Below are 10,114 nucleotides of genomic sequence, written 5' to 3'. Positions count from 1 at the left end.
GACTCATAGCGACCCTGTACAGGGTTTCCGAGGCTGTAAATCTTTACGGGAGCAGGAAGCCTCATCTCTCTCCCACAGAACAGCTGGTAGTGTCGAACTGCTGACCTTGCGGTTCACAGCCTGATTTGTAACCACTATGCTCCCAGAGCTCCTTTTAAACTGTATAGGCTAGGGGAAAGAATGTTCGCTGGAGAGTTGAGAAAACAAATTCTATTGGTGTCTATCCCTTGTTAAGTGTGTGCCCTTTCTTGGGGTTTCCTTGTCTAGATGAATTAGAATGATGACAGCTGTTATTTGTTGAGCACCACGGATGTGAAGGAGACTTTATGTACATTATTAACCCCACACAACTACCCAATGAGCTCAGGATGTTTACTCCCATTTTGGAGATAAAGAAATGAAGGCTCAGTCTGGGTAACTGACTCATCCAGGAAGACGTTGTCTAAGTGGCAGAAGCAGGAACTCTATCCAGCTCTTTCCTATTCCAGACCCTCATTTTGCCCCTGCAACTAAGACAAATGGCAGTACTTTCCTAGATCATTTGAAAGATGAGACTAGACAGGTACTGACCTAATTATAGCAGTTTTCATTTGCTCAGAGACTGAGGTTCTGACTTAGATGAAGTTCCTTCCATGTCTGGACTCTGCGTCAGCACGACCACCATCCTCAGATGTCCCTTCCCATCCCACTCATCTACCACCTTGGTTAAGACCCAGGGGAAGGAGACAATTAATAATTTGTTCTACCCCAAGACAGAGCTTGGCAGCAACTCTTGGTGTTGCTATGATCACTTTGCCGTTCTAAGGGAGTTAAAAATATCTCCATTTCCATGGTCCATGGAGGAGGCTACAGAAGCCGAGGGAATGAATGACCCTTATACCTACAGAACAAAAATTAGTTCCAGGCAGCATTGCTAATGGGAGGGATAAGGAAAGTTCAGAGGCTTTGACAATAAACACTTAACAGTGATGTTCTGGAACGGGAGTCAGCACATTACCACCTCTTGTTGTACACCACGTGACTGAAGAATGGTTCCTGCATTTCTAAAGGGGAAGGGGGGAATCAAAAGAACGTGTGAGGTCAAGGTCTGCGCCTGCGCGGGTGCTGGCTCGGCGACTCGCTTGCCGATCTGTGGGCGGGCGGCTACTGGGCGTGGGGCTTGGACGCCAGTGGCCTTGGGAAATCTAGTTATTAAAATTTGGCTCCAGAAGAGAGAACCTAACAAATCAGTAACAATGGAAGAACTTGGGAAAGTTATCAGAAAGCTACCATCCCCCAAAACACCAGGCACAGATGGTATATTACAGGTTAAAAAAATCCTTCATGAAGAAGAAAGATCTTAAGCAACATGATGGATTCAGAAGCTCATGAAAAGAGGCCACCAATCCTAGCATCTTCCAAACAAGACATATCACCTCACATGACAAATGCTGGTCAAATGAAGCATTACTTGTGTGGCTGCTGTTCAGCCTTCAACAATATTGTCATCGTATTTCCCATTCAGAAGGTCCTGTTTCGGCAGCAGCTATATGGAATCAAAACCCGGGATGCAGTATTTCAGTTGAGGAGCGATGGATTCCGAAACTTGTATGGATGGATCCTTCCTCCATTAATGCAGAAGCCAGCTACACTGGCCCTTCTGTTTTGTCTGTATTAGGATTTCTCTTGCCTTCTCCGTAAACATGTCAGTACTCTAGAGTTTGCAACTTGTAGCCATACTTGCAGGGACAGCAGAAACAATTTTCACTGCATTGGAAAGAGTTCAAACATTGCTTTAAGACCACAAGTATCATGACAAATTTACAAACACTTATCAGGGCTTCAAAGCACTAAAGTGCCATGGATTTAGAGAGTATTATCATTGAGGTTTGCAGGAGTCCTGATGTGGCTCTGTGCGTTAATGCGCTAGACTGCAAAACTGTTTGAACTGCAAGGTCGGCGGTTCAAGCTCACCAGCTGCTCCTTGGAAACCCTGTACAGGGTCGCTATGGTTCGGAATCGACTCGATGGCACTTGACAACAACAACAACATCACTAAGGCTTGGTGCCCATTCTTCTCCGTAACGGATCTATTGCAGTGCCCTGTTTTTTGGCCTTCGAGTCCCCGTTAAGGAGTATTTTCCTACCGCCACGTCTCACAGAGCTCATTTAGTCAATGATTTATTTTATCTGTGGAGGCCTACTGGGTGCCATGTTGGGATTCTGTTTTTTTTCCAGTTAATGCTGTAAGCACACGCATGCAGTCTCAGATTGGTGGGGAATTTCAGTCTTTCCCCAGGGTTTTTTAAAACAATTTGGCTAGAACGGGATAAGAAACCGACCAATCTTTTCAGAGGTGCCCATCTGAATTACCATAGCTCTCTGATCTCGTGGGGGCATAATCAATGCGACTTACGAGTTCTTGTTGAAGGTTATATGAAAGAAATAATCAGTTAAGTGCTTTTTATCAACTGACTCGACCTAAGAAGAATAGTTTGGCCTGATTCCCAGTCGGTCAGATACATGTTGGTGTCAGAAGTCCAAGCCTCCTTGGTTTGTGGCCAGAGCTGTTTTATTTAAGCATCAACAATATCAGAATAAAAGCCTTCAATAGGAAATGTAAAGTTTTTTCTTATCATTATCTGAGAGCTGTAGGCTGGTGATGATGGCATTTTACAGGGAACCTAACAGCCAAGATACGAGCTTTTTCGTTTCCAAAGCAGTCTTTCAACTTTTGTATTAAAATACAGGTGGTCGTGACCAGCCAGTGAAAGGCTTTTATAGCCTGATGACTTTTCGGGCTTATTTTTGTCACCCCATTGCTTGTGTTTCTGCTCTTTTGAGATATTGCAAAGGGTAGTTAGTCTTCGTTAATGTTGAGCACATGGTAGGACAAAGGAGCAGAACAGAGACAAAAATCCACTTATTAGGGATAGGCGTTTCAGGATAAATTGCTTGTATTAGTTTGAAACTAAGCTGCTTTTAAAAGAGTTATTATCTGAACTATTTCTGTTTAAACTTGATAGAATCAGGCAGTGAATTTAAGTTCCTATTTTGCTTTCTAGGTTTGAAGATTTCTTATTAATTCTGGGTGTGACCTAAGCTTTTCCAAAATATTCTGTTGATTTCACTTACTCCATTGCCAAGGGATAGGGAGACTTAAGTTTTGCTATCACCTTTTCATCCTGTTTAGCTCCATATTAGCTCCATATAAATCAAACTCTTTATCTCTGTTTCTTTGAATTATCTCGGCCAACTTAGTAGCAAAGGGCTTTGGCCTTTTCATTTACAATTTTGGGCTTTAAAAATTTTTTCCTTAATTTTTAAAAAGTATTTTGTGCTCTTGAAATTCCCCTTGTCGGGGGGGGGAAGGCAACATATTGCTTTGAAAGTCTTTTAAGGATAAAAACCGCAGATTTTGTTCTGGTTTCTGCATGTTACAGGAAGAACAACCCGAACCCCCCAGGAGAGCATCCCCACTACAGTGCTGTCTCTCCTAGTTTACCCCCAGCAATCAGAGACTCTTTGTAGCATTTTGACCTTGTAGAAACCCAATCTTACACTTGTGTTAAAAAAATAATAAGTGAGATTGTAAAATCTATAACAAGACATCTGGAGAGTTATTTTAAGTTTTAAGAGTTTGGCATGGCCATGTTGCACACTGGTCCTTTATCTAACCCAGACACAAGCTTATTTGTTAAAGGAATCAGATTTAAACATTTTTTTCCAGGTAAATAGTGCAGCAAAATGATGTATTACACTGATTGCATAAATAGCAGCCCATGAGAAGCATCCAGAAAAGGTTCATCAAACTTCTTAAAAACCCACCTGTGTAAATACTACACCGCGAAGACTGTGCCTCGGCATCTGACACGGTAGAGTCGTTTGATTTCTACGCTTCATCCTTCTGGGTAGCTGCATGTTAATATGCATATGCCCACCAAAATAAAACCAGGGCCTCAAGTGGTAATCTATTCCAAATGTCTGGGCAGAAAGTCCAAAAACGATTTACCTCTAAATGCAGTCTGGCGAGTTAAGTCAGTGAACATTCTTCCAGCTGTAAACGATGAGGCAACATCAAGCAGTTGCCTGACAGCAATGACGCGAATTAGCTTTACAGCAGCAATTCTGCTTGACAGTGATGTCTGGAAATGGCAGGTCCAGATTTAAGGATTTCTGCAAACAAGGATTTGACGCCAAATAAGTGCCAGTAGCATCCTTGGCCTCATTTCTGAAATGAACAGGGAGGGTACTATGGTGCCTGCCCTTTGTTCACATGTGAGGGTCCCTGACTACTTGCCGGTGTGGGTGACCCCACACAGCCACACGAGTTAGCCTAAGGTTAGGTCCTGACCCTGCAGATGAACTCGCTTGGCCTTTTGGTTCTATAGGGCTATGTTTTGTCTTTACACTCCATGCAGGTGATAAAAAAAGAATCTAAGTTCTCAAGCACTTTTGTGAATACAAAAATACAAGTGATGTGAGAATTCTGAAAATGCTTTAGATTATACTGTGCCAAATATGTGGCATTGGAAACAGTTAATAAATATTTTTACTGGTTTTAACTTAAAAAAAAACACAAAACATATGAAAATGATATAAAATTCAAATCGCGGTGTCCATAAGTAAGTTTTGGTGGAACATAACATGCTCTACTTATGTATTATCTGTGGCTGCTGTTGCATCATTAACTCAGAATTGGGTAGTTGTAATTGAGTCCTGGTGTGGCGCTGTGGGTTCATGCATCAGACTGCAAGGTCAGTGGTTCAAGCTCACCAGCTGTTCCTTGGAAACCCTATACAGGGTCGCTATGGGTCAGAATCGACTCGACGACACTTAACAACAACAATAACAGAGACCACATAGCCTGTGAAGATAGTTAATATTTACTATCTGACCCTTTATGGAAAAAAGCATGTGCCTGGTGCAGGGGATGGGGAAGGGTCTCACCATTCAGGAGATAAACACTGATTGAATGCCCTTGTGTTCTGTATAGAAGCCCTACTGGAACCGTGGTTCAAGCGTTGGGCTGCTAACCAAAAGGTTGGCAGTTTGAACCCACCAGTGGCAGTCTGCTTTTGTAAAGACATATATCTGTGGAAGCTCTGGGGGGCAGTTCGGATGGAGTTTGGTTGGTGTTCTGTAAGGCACCCAGACCCTCAACAGTTCAGCTGGGTCTGGGAGCTGTGTGCCATCTTAGATCCATGGTAGATAAGCAGCCCAGGCTTCACTGGAGCGTCTAGAGTGTGGGCAGCGAGGCTTTGACTCCTCAGGCAGGAGACTAGAGCCTTTTCTTCCAGAGAAGCTGACCAAGAAAGAAGATTTACAGACAATGAACATTGGGAGTACAGTTATCCACCAGCAAAGGGATGATGATAATCAAAGATCAAAGCCTTCAGTATGGATTGCACAATATAAAGAAAATAAAAACCCTCACAATTAGATCAGCAGGCAACATCACGATAAAAGCATAAAAAGACTTAATTTTGTTTGGATCATAATCAATACTCATGGAAGCAGCAGTCATGAAATCAAATGACATGTGGCATTAGGTAAACCTGCTGCACAAGACCTCTTTAAAGTGTTCAAGAGCAATGATGTCAGTTTGAGGACTAGGGTGCGCCTGACCCAAGCCAGGGTATTTTCTATCGCCTCACATGCATGGGAAAGTTGGACAATGAATAAGAAAGGGCTGTGTTCAGGTTTTTAATCAAACTGTATCTCAAAACCTAAAGAAGATATTTAAACCTCTGTAGAAAAGGACTTTTCTGTATTTGTTTTTAAATTGCTTTGTTGTTGCTTAGCTGTTTTGAAAAGCAAAGTAAGTTCTTACGTTTTACCATGTTATTTGTCATTTGTCAAGCTACTTGATATGACTCATAAAAATAAAATTTCGGCAAGCTTAGACTTGTGTATGAACTCGTAAAGTTTGTTTGCAATTTATGATTTGGGAAGCATTCCAGAACTTTGAAGAGTGGTACACAGCAGCCAGATTTTATAGGCACAGACACAAAGCTATATTGGGTTTATTTCAAATTGACTGTGGACGTTTTCTTTCCTGATTTGGGATTAGGGGAATTTTTGAAGTAGGTAAATAGTAGTGCCATAGTTTAGGTCTCGGTTTCTGGGAAAATGAAGCATTTACAGGGAATGAAATTCAGTGAAGTTTGGTTTGCTGATGTGTGATGACTCAACACGAGTGACTTCTTGGGCCTAGTAGTCAGGCTAACATGACCAGAATTTAGATAGGAAATTTAGATAGAAAACATTGGGAGTTTGGCTATCTCCAGAATACAATGTTATACTACGCCCATGCCTTAAACACCTTAATTTCCCTTCATCATGTAGCTGTAAGATCAGCACTGGACTGCTAACCACAAGGTCAGAGGTTCAAACTCACCAGTTGCTCCTTGTAAACCCTACATAGGGTCACTAAGAACCGACTCCACAGCAGCACTCAACAACAATGAAGCAAAACTACCAAACATGTATCAAGTCCAAAGGTTTTCAGTGGGCCTGGGGTCTGTTTTAGAATGTAAGCTTAGATTCTAGAGTCAGCGTGCTTCTCCGCCAACTTTGCCGTTGGAGCTGATTATTCCGAGGTTTTCTTCTGTTACCCCTTCTGCCCTTGCTTAAAATCTTTAAATACTGCTCTTATATCCTGTCTGGGTAGAGATGAAAATAAGAGCCTAAATATGGAGAAGGATTTTAAAGAAGAGACTGGGCTTTGAAACCAAACTGACTTAGCATTCTAGTTGTTGGGCTTTGGTAACTGTAATGGTTTAGGCTGACAATGACAACTTCTGATGGTTTACCCAAAGCTTTAAGAGATGGGTAGAGAGATGGTTATAATCGATAAAACATAAAAGCATTCATTATCATTTCTTGCTCCTAATAGGTGCTTAACATCTTTTGGCTATTATTACACATATTAACCCTTTGTAAGTCGCACTGTGCTTTCATGTATCCTTCCTCACTGAATCTTTAGTCTAAAGATGAAAGGCCAAGTCTCATGTCCCCATTTTAAAACAGACAAAAACAAGGCTCAGCAACAGGGCAGTATGAATGAAGAGACTCTTTAGGGTATGGCATTTCTGATTACTAGGCAATACTCCATCAGAGATGGACTCCTTGGGAAGATAGATCTTCCTTGGTAATGGTTTTACTTCTGGTCTCACCTTTCAAGCAGCAGAACTAGAGTTGAGACTAAAATCACAGACCTGTTCTCACAAAGAGGGAGTTTTACTATTTTAAGGGGGACCAGGAGGGATTGGAGTCCTGGTGTGGCGCTGTGGGTTAATGGCCAGACAGACTGCAAAGCTGTTTGAATTGCAATATCGGCAGTTCAAGCTCACCAGCTGCTCCTTGGAAACCCTATACAGGGTCGCTATGGGTTGGAATCAACTCAATGGCACTTCACAACAACAAGAAGGAAGGATCAGTGATGGCAGAGGACAGAGTGGATCATTGACTTAAAAGTTTTATAACCATTGCCCCAAATGAAATTGGAAACCATTTACTATGTAAGTGGGGCAAGAAATATCAGGACAGCTGCAATGAGGTTTGAGAAGTATAAACTAAACACTCAGTAAAGGATGTTGTTAATTGTAAGTGCCATTTGATTAAGGTCACAAAAGGGAGGGTTCAAGATATGGGGAAATGTTTTCAGTGGACACAAATGCTTATGTATGTTTTGTTCTTGTTAAGTGCCATCAAGTTGGTTCCATGCAGTGGTTAGTGAATTTGAACCACATATCTTTCAGTTAGCAATACAGTGCTTATCCTACAGTGCCACACCAGGAATACTATATGTTTTGTTGTTTTTAATTGTTGAGTTGGTTCCAACTCATAGCACCCTGTATATAGCTTCCAAGCAGCGACTGGTGGGTTTGAACAGCCAACCTTACGTTAGCAGTTCAGTGTGCTTCTCCTACAGCATCATCTGCAATGGATAGTTTGTTTTTATTTTTAAATAGGCTTCAGTTCCTCTTTGAACTTTACAAAGTAAACATTTGTTTCAGTTATTGTCTTAGGCTGGATTCTCTAGAAATGCAAAACCAGGGAAGTGTGTTATATATGTAAATACAAACCCCAACCTCATTGCCATAGAGTCAATTCTGACTTAGAACAGAGCAGAGCTGCCCCATAGGGTTTCCAAGACTGTCAATCTTTGTGGAAGCAGACTGCCACACCTCTCTTCTATGAAATATATACTGTTGTTGTTAGGTGCTGCTCAGTACAACAGAATGGACAGTGTCCGGTCCTGCGCTGTCCTCACAATTGTTTCTATGTTTGAGATCTTTGCTGCTGCCATAATATCAATCCATCTTATTGGGGCTCTTCCGCTTTATCGCTGACCCTCCACTTTACCAAGTGTGATGTCCTTCTCCAGGGACTGGTCCCTCCTGACAACATATCCAAGTACGAGAGAGGCACTTTGTGGAGGCTGGCAAGCCCCAAGTCCATGGGTTAGACTTCAGGCTGGGGTTCTCCTGACTCACATGCTTACAAGAGCTGTTGTTATTAGGTGCTGTCAGGTCAGTTCCAGCTTATCACGACCTTATGCACAACAGAGGAAAAACTGCCTGGGAATGTGCCATCCTCACAATTGTTATTATGTTACTGCCACTGTGTCAATCAACTCATCGGGGGTCTTCTCCTTTTTCACTGCCCCTGCACTTTACCAAGCATGATGTCCTTCTCCAGGGACTGGTTCCACCTAATAACATGTGCAAAGTAGGAGAGACGAAGTTTCACCAGCCTGGTTTCTAAGGAGCATTCTGCTTGCACTTCTTTTACGACAGATTGGGTTTCTTTTCCATGGTACTGTTAATATTCATCTCTAACACCATAATTCAAATGTACCAATTCTTCCACCGTTTTTCTTATCCATTATCTAACTTTCAGATGCACATGAAGCTACTGAAAATACCATAGTTTGGGTTAGGCGCAACCTAATTCTCAAACTGACATCTTTGCTGTTGAACGTTTTATAAAGGTCTTTTACAACAGACTTGCCTAATGCAATATCTCATTTGAGTTCTTGGCTGCTGCTTACATAAGCATTGATTGTGGATCCAAGCAAAATAGTCTTTTACAACTTCAGTCTTTTCTGCATTTATCATGATGTTATTTCTTGGTCCAGTTGTGAGGATTACATTCACACTGAAGGCTCGAGTTTTTGATCTTCACTAGTATTTCAAGTCATCTTTGCTTCCAGTAAGCAAGGTTGTATCATCTGAAAATCGTGGGTTGCTAGTGAGTCTTCTCCAATCCTGAGGCCACATTCTTTTTCATATAACTCAGCTTCTCAGATTATTTGCTCAGCATGTAGATTCAATTAATATGGTGAAAGGATACTACCCTGGCATACACCTTTCCTGATTTAAAACCATTCAGTAACCTCTTGTTCTCTTCCAACAACTGCTTCTTGGTCTATGTACAGGTTTCTTACTAGTAAAATTAAGTGTTCTGGAATACCCAGTCTTCATAATGTTTGCTATGATCTTTGCCAGGGATCGGGAACCTTATTTCTGCCAAAATTGTTTGCAGGCCATACAAAATTATCAGTATTTGATCAAGCGTTTATTTAACTCACCCCTAATGTGATAAGCACTGGACTGAAAGGTAGGTTTGAATTGAAAGGTTGTTAGTTAGAACCCTAAATTGGGTTGCTATGAGTCGGAACTGACTCAACGGCACTTAACAACAACGTGATGGCTGGAACTGCTGCTGCCTTGGCCAGGCCTTGTGGGAGTCCGGATGGGGCACTGTGGGTTAATGCAAAGTCAGTTTGAACTGCAAGGTTGGCGGTTCGAGCTCTCCAGGCGCTCCTTGGAAACCCTACACAAGATCGCTGTGAGTTGGAATCGACTTGAAAGCTGGTAACAACAACAAAGTTGATTGTCACCTCTGGCCCCACTTCCCCTTAAAGAACCAAGGAAGCTGTGGGTCAGAAAGGCTACGTAAATTGCCCAAGGTCAAGAAATGGCACGCAGGTCTCCTGCTAGCGACCCCTAAATACTAGGAGACAAAACCAAGAGCATAAAAACAAAACAACATTTAAAAGCTTGATTCTTTTTAGCAAGTGGTTGAACAGCCTCTGGAGCATAAAAACAAAACAACATTTAAAAGC

The 10,114-nt window shown here is 41.9% G+C and overlaps 1 pseudogene; it reads left to right on the top strand.

Moving 5' to 3' along the window:
* Window positions 1–1,336: 1,336 nt before the first annotated feature.
* On the top strand, window positions 1,337–2,419 carry LOC102825193 (annotated as a pseudogene).
* The last annotated feature ends 7,695 nt before the right edge of the window (window positions 2,420–10,114 follow it).

Source organism: Chrysochloris asiatica, unplaced genomic scaffold, assembly GCF_000296735.1.
Source record: "Chrysochloris asiatica unplaced genomic scaffold, ChrAsi1.0 scaffold00034, whole genome shotgun sequence".
NCBI lineage: Eukaryota > Metazoa > Chordata > Mammalia > Afrosoricida > Chrysochloridae > Chrysochloris > Chrysochloris asiatica.
The sequence above is the reverse complement of the archived record's forward strand: the minus strand, read 5'-3'. Positions and strand labels throughout refer to the sequence as shown.